Source organism: Candoia aspera, chromosome 4, assembly GCF_035149785.1.
Source record: "Candoia aspera isolate rCanAsp1 chromosome 4, rCanAsp1.hap2, whole genome shotgun sequence".
Classification (NCBI taxonomy): Eukaryota; Metazoa; Chordata; class Lepidosauria; order Squamata; family Boidae; genus Candoia; species Candoia aspera.
Window position 1 is genome coordinate 74,148,295 of NC_086156.1, and position 11,691 is coordinate 74,159,985.

Here is an 11,691-nt window from a genome sequence, read left to right on the forward strand (position 1 = left end):
TGGGGAAAGCAGTCATTGAAAGACAGGTGTCCTGTTCATACAAATTATGTGCCTTCTGGGCCAACAAAATGTCAAACTGTGGTCTTGAAATGCCAGATTTTGTAGGGAGATGGCTTCAGTGGGGGCTTTGATGCATGGCATTGCTTCTCCCACCATTTCAGATGGATAATAAGACCAAAATTGCCTTGTTGAACCAGATGAAGAGTTTTTCTGGTGCAGCTGTCTGCCGGTTTTTGAGGTCAAATGGATGTCTCTAATGAGAAGCTCTTCCATGGGGGGCATGAAAATGATGGTGGGGCCTTGCTGGAACCCCCAGCCTTTAATTCTCAAGAGGCCAACTCTCTCTGTATATGGAGATTCTGTCTGAGCATCTGTCATGAAAATCATTAATCAGCCTTCTATGAATTTGACAGCTTCTGAAATAAGAATGCTTTATTTTGTTGATACTGTATTCCTAAACAATCCAGCAGAGGGCAGGAAACTGCTAGCAAAAAGACCAAAGAAACCTCAAACCCTGTTTAATGTGAAAATATACTATTTATTCTTCCTCACTGCTACAACGCAGAAAGTTTAGTTCGGGGGGAATTTGCCTTATCACATGAGAATCAAAAGACGTATTTCCAACTAGCTTCTTTCTACACTGTGTCAATAAGACCAACAGCGAAGTATTTAAAATGGAGAATAAAACTTCCCAATAATTAAATTCTCCTGAAAGCAAAGGATATGCAGTTCTTTACACAAAGTCTGATCACCTGGAAGCCATTCAGTTGCATTCATCTCAAGTTGCATTTCCGACTACTTCACTGAAAATGTTTGGCTGTGGTTTCAACTGGCATTTCAACCACTAGAATTAATGGATAGATGTAGCCCGGCTTGCACATGATTGGAGCTATAATGAGGATAGAGTATTGGAATGGGTACAATCTCTTTCCCAGTGTTCCTCTGGTTTTAAAATCTGGAGGGGCTCTAAGCACGTTTCTTTAATAGCCCCCTGTGTGCAGCATTCTTGTTCAGGGTGGGTTGTAGACTATTATAACTGTCTTTCAGGTACCTGTAAAGACTTCTTGACAGAAGATAAAGTAGAAGGTTACTTGGAATCAAAGAAGCTTTCATTCAGTTCACATGTTGAAAAATTACTGAAATTGATTGATTGATTATGTGCCATCACGTTGTTATTGACTCTTAGCAAGCACATAGTTAGATTTTCTCCATGACAATCTGTCCCTAACCTGGACTTTCAGGTTTTCCAACAGGGCATTTATTGCCATTGTAACTGAATCCATCCACCTTGCTGCTGGTCATTGTCTTCTTTTTCCTTCTACCTTTCTCAGCATTAGAGCTTTTCCCAGAGACCCAGGTCTTCACATTAATCTACCCCTTCCCAAATTAGTGCAAAATCATTTGGGTTTTGCATTTTTCAGAATCTTGCAATACTCTTCTTCAAACAACTAAAAAAGAACATAATATTGAAATAGTAGAAAACTTCTGCCTTTAGGATCTATCACTAACAGCAGTAAAGGAACAAGCAATCAAGAAATATGCTGTGAACTATCACTGGGTAGGGGAGCAATAAAGGCCTTGGAAAAATATTCAGCTGCCATGATGTGCCTGTGTTTACAAAGATCAGAACTGTGCAGGCAATATTTTCCCTGTGACACTCAATGCAAGCAAAAGTTGGACTTTGAAGAAGCAGGATAGAAAGAGTATTGACATTTTTGAATTTTGGTGTTGGAGAGGACTCCTGAGAATACCACAAATAGCCAAGAAAACAAACAAATGTATCATTGAACAAATCAGTTCAGAGTTCTCACTTGAGACACAAATGACTAGGCCCAAATTATCACATTTTGGACACATGATGTGAAGACCCAGCAACCTTGAGAAGTCTATAATGCTGGGGAGAGTAGAAGGAAAGAAGAAGAGGACAACCAGAAGAAAGATGGATGGACTCGATTACAGTGGTGATTGGTGTTTTGAAGACCCAAAAGACCAGATTGGTGACAGATCATCCAGAAGAAAATGTATCTGTGTGGTCGCTAAGAACCAATACATAATAAATGTGTTGTGATGTAATGGCACATAACCAATCAAGATACAAAAAAGCAAAATTCAATATAAATGTGCATTCTGAGTACAGAAATGCATGCAAGTTTTTGTGCTGACTTTTTTAAAAAGTCAAAAATTGGTGTACAAATAGCAGAGAATGAAAACTAGATTCTGAAACTTTTTTCTTGCTTTCAAGAGATCAGGTCAGAGCTTAAAATATCTGAATGCACTATGACTCCTGTACTACTGTTGCATTGAATAGCAAGGTTTTTTCATTCACTATGTGCTTTCCTGGCCATTAAAATTATACTATATGCATATTTCATGTTGAGAAGCTTTTACTGTAGTCTCAATTACAAATTCTGATCTAGAGAAAGGCATTCACTGGGGTCTGGTAGTAATTGTTTAAAACTATCTGTGCCCTAAGGTAATTTTTTTTAGCCCTTCAGGTAGGTGATGTTGGAGATGCTAGATACTTTTTGAGCATTCATTTTGGTGCATTTCCAATGGTTTAACACACCAACTGATTTTCATGAATCCCTAGCAGAGAATGCCTGACATTCAATACAGGATGGGAAGGACTACATAGGCTCTATGTGTAGAAAGTCAATGTTTCTATCTTTGGTGTCTCAGTATAAAGATGGTAAAGTACTGTATTTCTAAGAGATTTGGAGCTTGCTCTGCTACATTGGCTGGCTTACCACCCTAAAGTGCACAAGGCCTACTTATTACTCTCCCAGGCTTTCAAGAAATAACATGCTGTGTGGAAGCTTGTTGTGACTCAGATATCTGTTTTTGGTCTCAATAGGGATGTATTACTAATGATCAAACAGTGAATATTAGTAGGCTGGATTTGGCTCACAGGCAACCAGTCGCTAAACAAATCATGTAAAGAATTTGGATGGATATGAAAAGGCCATTAAAATTGAAGCTTAGCCAGCAATGTGAGGAAATGCGTGGATCTTTTGTTTCACAAAAATGCCAAAGCAGCTGGGAGTTGGCTAAAATGTGGACTCCATCCTGAAGGAGTAGCCTACATTTTGACTACCCTTTCATCAAACTGTAATTAGGAAAGTCCAAGGTTGGTTTGGAGCAGTACATCATCCCACTTACTCACCCACTCAATGAGGGCTTCTGCTCTGTTGAGAGTGAAATGAAGTCTCTTTTCAGCACCTGGACAGCTCCAAATTGCTTGCAAATAGGGAAAGGCAGCAAGTCACCTCTATTTAAGAAAATATTTTTGAGATGAGACCGGGGGAAGGTTTTCCTTTTTGGGGATCAGTTCACATATCTATTATTACTGAAGAGGTCTTCAGAAAATCACAGTTGAAAGCTGTCATGCTTTCTTTACAATTTTATGATCGATGGCTAGGTTCAATTCAATTCCATAACAGGGAAGTATCATCACCCCACCAATTTAGGACTGTCCCTGGGTCATGGTGGATATCTGTACAGGGTATAGAGGATGATGTTGATGGAGAGAGGGAAGATCTGTTACTAAGGCAACAAACAGATAGATGTGGCTTAAGCCCATACAAAGAGTTTTACAAAAACATCTTAAGTACACACCTCCAATTCTCAAGAAGGTGGAAGAGGGGAAGCACATTCAGACTTACAATATTCTGTTACTATAGCCATTGTAATAAAAGTAGTTTTAGGCCTTTGTTGTGTCTGATTCTTGGTCTGCTGTACCTTGTAGAAATGACATTGGCTGTCCTTGAATGAATTATTTGATGTAAACTTTCCTTGAATAAACTACAGTTGTTCTCATCAACAAGCATGGACTGATTAAGAAGGCTTTGCATGAATAGATTATGTTCTGTTTGTCTACTGGAACAGTACCATAAAAATAATCAGTGGTCATATGCACAGGAAGAACCATTAGGCTGATTATTTCAACACAGTGTGGAATATGGATTCTTAAAACTCTAGATTACCCTGCATTTCTGTTCCTTCTCTCCCCATGTCTTCCATCCCTGGGCTATATAATCTTTCTTCTTCTTCAAAGATTTCCATCAACACCAGTCCTCCAGCTCCTCTCCCAGCTCTTTGCCACCATCTCCATCCTCAGGTACACCCTTCTATTAAGTCAATTATTGTTTTTCAGCCTGGAGTCCTCCAGATGCCTTGGGCTAGAATTCTGTTATATTGCAGGATCTTGGCCAATCAGTAAATTAGCTTTGTTAAAGAACCAACAAATTTTAGCCTGTAATAAAAGAGTTGGAGGCCAAAACAATGAAGGGGGAAAGAGCACACTGCAGCATTCTGTAACCCGATACCATCCAGGTATGTGGGACTACAGCTTCCATCATTCCCCATACTAGTTGGCCAATGGTTAAATAAGACTGATTCATGACTTTGGAGTTTTTGAAGACTTCATCTTATTCTTTCCCCCCATCCTCTTGGATGAAAGGAACAGCTTGTAGGCATTTGCGAAGTCATTTGACTGGCATTTCATGGGGTATTTCCCCCCCCCCCAATTGCTTAGAAACAACTTTTTAAAAACCTAAGCAATGTCAGCTGGATGTCTTGGGCTGGCTCATTAGGTGGCTTTTGCAGGCCCAGGGTGCCCCATCCCTGCTGCTAGCGTCTATCTGCAGCAAGTGTTACTAATGAGGCCCTGCTGCACCTTGAGTTTCCTTGTGGGCTGAGCTGTCTTAAACAATGGATTTACGGATAAGAAAGCAGAGCTGCCTGCCTTTTGATTAGTGGCTTGTGGTAGCTGAAAGGCAAGTCAGAAGAACTGCAAGAATCTATCTCCTTTGTTAGTGTCAGCTGGTAGGGGCAGAGACTCAAGGGTCTCATACGATAGTTCAGATGTTCTGTTTTGCCCATATCAGGAAACAGCTGGAGCCCACTTAATTTTTACACTGCAAAGTATTAGGCCATGGAGGCCATGGCCACAGGCAGCAGTCCCAGATCTTGAGCCTGGAAGCAGAGATTTCAATTAGGCAATTTGGAGGGAGAGAGATTCTGCTGAGACCGCCCCTCTGAAAAGGACTCTCAGAATGACTTTCTGTTTCCCAACTTCTGTCCTATGGGCTGAAAGGCAAGATATAAACCATAGAGACAAATATAAATAAACTATTTAACAGACAAGAGAAAGGAAAAGTACCCAAATGCTGGGCTGGGCCTTTAAGGATTGCTGCTCTTCAACCTGATGATGAAGGGAAAGAAAAACAACCTGCAAGACTTGGAAGAATATGATGTGTGTCGTTTGCAGCTAGGATGTAGGGCAAGGTCCTCGCATCCAGTGACCCACCTGGGTTCTTGCTCATCTTTTACCTGATTGTCTGCTTTTTTTCTGTGCCTGGTTCCAGGATATGCCTCTGCTTATGGGCATTGTACCAACCTGTCTTCCTCACTGATCCTGTTCTTATTGTCATCACATATTGTTGAATCTGCTACCTCCCAGGCTGTCTAAAGGTTTACTAGTAAAGAAGAGAATAGCGAGACATAAATCTTGGGCTGTATTTGCACAACACAATGAAGTGCAAAGTAACCAGCCACATTTTAGCCTAGCCTATGTTTTATGGTTCAGGGTCATGCTCCCTGATCAAACGTTCCCAGAACATCTGATAGGAATTGCATGCATGAGTGAAGTCAACATGTGTCAGACATTGCGAGTCAGTAGAGGGGAGGGGGAACAGTCAGGAGTGAGAAGACATCATGGTTGGACTACTTCTCGCATCCAAGGTCAACTGGCTGAGCTGTTTCAGACACCTGCAAGAGACTGGCACGAACTGCGGGAAAGGGGGGCTGCATACCAGAACAAGGGAGGGGGAATCTTGTATGCATTGGGCTGTTTAAGTTAGACAAAGCGCAGGAATATTCATTTGCAACTTTTTTGCCATTCTGTACACTTCTTCCATTAAAACAATTTCTACTATATTTACGTATGAATTGGATTTAATGGTAATAGAGTGTTGCAGTCATCACTTATGATCTCCATGGATGTTACCTGGGCTTCAATGGTTTGTATCTTCTCCGGGGTGATCTCTCGTTCACTCTCTGAGTCTCGGAGACTGGCTCTTTGGCCTTTCAATTGCACCTCAGTTGATTGGTGAGGGGTGGAGGTGACTTCACTCCCTGTCCCATCTTGCCAGTCTTGGTGGCATCATCATTCATCACCCAGTGATGTCCAATGCACTTCCTTTAGGTCTGGGTGACTGGACTGCTGGAGCCAGGATTCCTGTACTCCCGATCCTCTGGTAACATCCAGTGTAATTAGTTCTGTGCCTAACTCTACCACACAGCTTTGGGTAGGTAAGGAGATTCCCACAGCTCCTTCTGTCTCCGAATCTCCATTTGATTCATCTCTCAGTTTCCTCTCCATCTGCTGAGATGGATCTTCAGATGTTGAATCTGACATTTTGTAGATTTTGTAGATGTCAAATTTTGTAGATTTTGTAGATGTCAAATTTGACATTTTGTAAATTCAACATCAATCAGATGTTCTGGGAACATTTGATTGGGAAGCATGATGTACAGTAAGTTGCTCATATCTGGAAAATTAGGTTTAATTAAATAAATTAGGGTTATGTTAAACATGGATATGCAATGTCATGCAAACACAGCTTCAAAAGTAATTCCCTGTGATTTGGAAACAACTTTCCCTGGTCCCAAGTAGGTGTATACTAGCTATGACTGGGTTCATACATGGTGCTAAATAGGTTCGTTTAATAAACCAAGCCATTATTGTCTGAGTTTGCACACATGCTAAATAAAACCAAATAAATTATGGCTCAACACAGTTTCTTTATTGCTGTTCCACATATTCACAAAGGAGCACAGCAGTAAGAGCAACTTCCTAGCCAAAAGCTCCCCCCCCCACCCCCAGCAACACTGTGATTGTAATCCTATTCCCCTTTATGGTGAGCAGGCTCTCCTAGAGAGCCAGTTGGGTGCAGTGGTGAAGGCATCCAGCTAGAAACCGGGAGACCGTGAGTTCTAGTCCTGCCTTGGGCACAAAGCCAACTGGGTGACCTTGGGCCAGTCACTCTCTCTCATCCCTAGGAAGGAGGCAATGCCAAACCACCACTTCTGAAATCTTGCCAAAACAAAAACAAAAACAAACACAAAAAAACAAACCTGCAGGGATTTGTCCAGGCAGTTGCCAGGAGTCAACACTGACTCAAAGGCACCCAAAAAAAAAAAAAAAAAAAGCTCTCCTGAATTCAATGGAACTTCTTGAAAGAAGGAAGGGAGAGATGTCCCATTAAAGAAGAAACCAAACCAGAAGTGCTTGAATAAAAGACCTTAAATAATATAGCAAATTCAAATTTCCTGCCAGATGAAACTCAGACAAGACAAACATTTCAAGACTATTGGAAATGCTCTAGGCATTGATCATTTTTCTAGTAGAAGTTGCACAGGCACAAAGAATGCTGTTCTGCTTTTGTGGATTTGACATGAATAATTCAGCGAGCTCATGTTGCTGTGCTGTGATTCTATGGCACAAAAGCAAGTACTTTCCTGAAAACATCCAACCTGCATGTGAAAAAAAGCAGATTTCTAATCTGGCTGCAAATATAAGCTTGACAGTGCATGCTGGCTGAAATGTGAGGAGCCCCAGGCATTGATTAAGATACAGTCCTGGACTAGATTATGCTAAAAGTAGTTAGGTGTTGCAAATAAATTAGACAAAATGGAAGAAATTACATAGCCCCATACTGCAGAATTTTCTGAGAAATATGCACGGCTGTGGGTATGATCAGTTAGAAGCTCCTTCATCCTGATGACTTTCAGGTATGTTGGGAATTTTGTAATTATGGGAATTCTAATCCCCAAACAATTGGGGGGCACCAGATTGAGGAAGAGTGATCCAGAGGATGTTTTGGCAATAGGGCCAAGATAGAAGTGGAAAGAGAACATGTTCCAAAGGATCAGTTAAGGAGGATTTGATGTTACTAATTCTGTTACACTGTAGTGCAATAATGGTTGTATCTTCTGAATTGGTCCACCAGTCCACATTACCAACCTGATACCATGGTGTCCTTAGCCAGGTTTTCCAAACTGGTGTTTGAGTCCTGAATGTGATTAGATACTGAAAAAGGTTTTTCTAAATATCCCCTGTCAACTAAAAACATTTAGGCCCACTGTTTATAGCAAGGCAAATCCTTTCCTTGTGCTCCATGAAAAGTTTATGTTTATGTAAATGGCACCCCTCTTGTCTTTATCGCAACTAATCCAATTTGATCTTTTCAGGCCCAAGTTCTACCCATCATCAGGTTTTTTTGGAGTGCCATTTCTATTCAGCTGCACAGGCCAAATAGTTAATTGGGAAGACAGAAAAGGACACTCCTAGAATGTATTTGGAAGATGAAGTAGTTAATACATGGACATGGTATCTCTCTCACAGTGCAATCTTATGTGCATTTAATTCATTGGGACTTGTTTCTGCAGAAAAGTGCAGAGAAATTCTGTTCTGAAGGTCTTCTACTCTCCACTCAGGGAGATCTCACATATTTGTCTTTTATAGGTCACAGTTGGAAAGGAAGATGAGCCCTGAGAGTTGTATGGAATAATAGGCACCTGCAGAGCATAAGCAGAGGCCGTGTTTGTACAAGCAAAGCGCATGCTTATAATGGGAAGGGCCCTTGGCTCAGACCTCAACGTATCTAGTGAAATTGGGTCTCAGATAGCTGGACTGAGGACAGTGAAAGGCATTTTCCTCAGTAGGGGTGGCAAATGTATTTCTACAGAAGAGGCCTGGGCTTACAATCATGCTTTATTATCAAATAATAGCAAAAGAACTACAAAAACACAAATGCCACTGAATGTCCTGTTTTTTGGAAATCAGTGATAACACTGGGAAATTTATTTGTATCTAAAATGTGTGTAATACGTCAGCCACACATTGACTTATTTTCTTTTTGCTGAATATTAAATAATATTTACTAAGTAGTGGTTATAGGGTTTTGGGTTTTTTGTTTTTACTGTTCAAATACTAATGCTAATTACTGATTACTAATATTAATGCACTCCTGCAACGGCATTCTGGTCCAAACTTCACTGGGTTGTTGATGTCACTTTAGAGTGATTGCTGCTTGCCAATGATACGAATGCTCTTCCTGGCTCTGTTGCCACCCTTTGGAACTTAAGCATTATGGAAGCTTTGAGCCTATAGGGAAAGCCTAAAGAATAAGTATACAACTTGGGAAGAACAAATCACACTAGAACTGAACCTCTGAATTGCTGAGATGTGCTCATTATCATGTGAAATTCATTCTTTTTTAGAAAAAAATTTGAGCTCATAAAACTCTATGAAATGTCATCATTATTCTATTTATGGGTTGAATGTCTACTCCTCTTTTCCTTTAACTGTCTAATCCACATGCTGCTTACTGTTCTTCTGTTAAGGAGTCAGCATAAATGAGGCTTTCCCAGCTTGTTATAGTCACCCAGACTCTTTTTATTTATATTTATTATTTTAGTATCTCGGTTGTTTACTTGGTAATTTTATACGTTGATGCTTTTAAATGGTTAATTTTATTGTAAACTGCCCAGAGTCCCTCTTTTCGGGGGGAGATGGGCAGTGAAAGAAATTGGAATAAATAAACAAACAAACAAACAAACAACAACAACTCTAAATAAGAACAACTTGGTTTCCCTTTAGATGGGCTTCAGATCCCAGAACTCCTCAGCCAGCATAGCAATTGTTAAGAATTCTGGAAACTGAAGTACATACATTTGGAGGGCACCAAGGGCAGGAAGGGCTAGAGTAAATTAACACTTGTACAATATCAAGGATGCATCGACTTGTAGTCTCAGTTCAGTCCACAGAGTGAGAAAATTCTACAACAGGGATGAATCTGGTTGAAACTGCTGCCTTAATCTTTTTCAACCCAGTGCTGCTTACAGGTAACTTTATGGGGAGTCTTGAGGATAGAGAAGATGATGACAGAGTGAATATTTCCTGATTATCTTTGCTCACTTAGCATGCATCCATTCCAAACATGTGGAATAGTCAACAACTATTGAGCTAAACTCAGGGCTGAAACTCTAATCTCAACCACTTGGGGATTGCATATCTTTCATAATTATAACATAACGATATGTACACAGTCAAAAGTAGCAGTTGGGTAGCATCACTGGGGCAAATGTAATCCACTGTGTTAAAGTCTGTGAGAATCCAGCCAGCCTCTGACTCAGAAAATGAAACCCTTCCTGAGTCAGAGGAAATAGAAACTTACCGGGCTGAAACTGGGAAAGCGAAACCCAGAGATGAGTCAGCAGCATGGGAAGAGTCAGAGGCGCTGATTGGCCAATATTTGGAGGAGGATTTGAATCCTCCAATCAGCACGTGCCAACAATGGGCAGAAAAGCACGCAAAGGAGAAGGCAGCCTGATTGGCTGCAGAAGGGAATAGGCGTGTGAAGGATTGGCATAAAAGGCAGACGTGCGAGGAGTAAGCTGCTGGAGACAACCGATCCTACAAGCCTGCAACTTCTGCAGAAGAGTCCTTGCCAGCCTCGGAGACAGCGTCTGTTACCAAAGAGGGATCAGAGCCAGCGTTCTCCACTGAAGAGTACTTGAATCCTGCTTTTGCTGCTACTGAGGATCTTCTCCTTGCCGAACCCAACATCCTCAGTCCCGCATCCGGCCTTGGATCTCTGCGGTCACCTCAGGCGCGTCCCAGGCATGCTTCCTGCCCTGTTTCTAGGTTCCAGCCGTGTCCAGAGTCTCCAGTCCAGCCTTGTCATGCTTCAAGTCTGCAGCCTCACCCCGAGCCTTTGGTGCAGTCTTGCAACATTTCTAGCTCACAGCTTAGTTCTAGGTCTTCAGTACAGATTCAGGGTGCCCCTGACCTCCAGTCTCACTGTGGATCTTCAGCCCAGTTTAGCCGTGCTTCGGTTGCTCGACCTTGTTCAGGAGTTCACAACTATCTTGTTGTGCACCAGATTTGCAACCTTGCCTAGAATCTGTGGTCCAGCCCTGCCGTGCCCCGAGTTTCTTGCCTAATCTGGAACCTCCAGCCAAGTCCAACCTTGCTCCAAGTTCTCAGTCTTGCTCCGCATTCCTAGTCTAGAGTGTTCAGCCTAGTCCAGAGCCTCCAGCTGAGTCCAGCCTTGCTCTAAGCTCTCAGCTTTGCTCCGAGTTCCTAGTCTTGAGTATCTAGTCTAGTCCAGCGTCTCCAGCCAAATCCAGCCTTGCTCTGAGTTCTCAGCCTTGCTCTGAGTTCCTAGCCCAGAGTATCCAGTCTAGTCCAGCGTCTCCAGCCAAATCCAGCCTTGCTCTGAGTTCTCAGCCTTGCTCTGAGTTCCTAGCCCAGAGTATCCAGTCTAGTCCAGTGCCTCGAGCCAAGCCTAGCCTTGCTTTGAGTTTTCAGCCTTGTTCCAAGGCTCCAGTTCCGAGTCTCCAGTCCAGCCTGAGTCACCGAGTCCAGTCCAGTCTGGTCAGTAGAATCCAGACGTATCCAGGGGGTTCTACCCAGCCCTGCCCAGTGTTCCAGTGCCAGCCTAGTTTGAGTGGTGTTCCAGTTCAAGATAATTTGATTTCAGTTCCAGTAACGTCTTGTTCTCCAGCTTCTCTCAGCCTTCCAGCCTCCGTTGGAGAATCCTGCTCTGCCACCTTGCTGCAGTCTCCTCCTGCAATCTTGCTGGTGTCCTTGTTGCTGTCCAGTTGGTCTTGACTGAACCAATT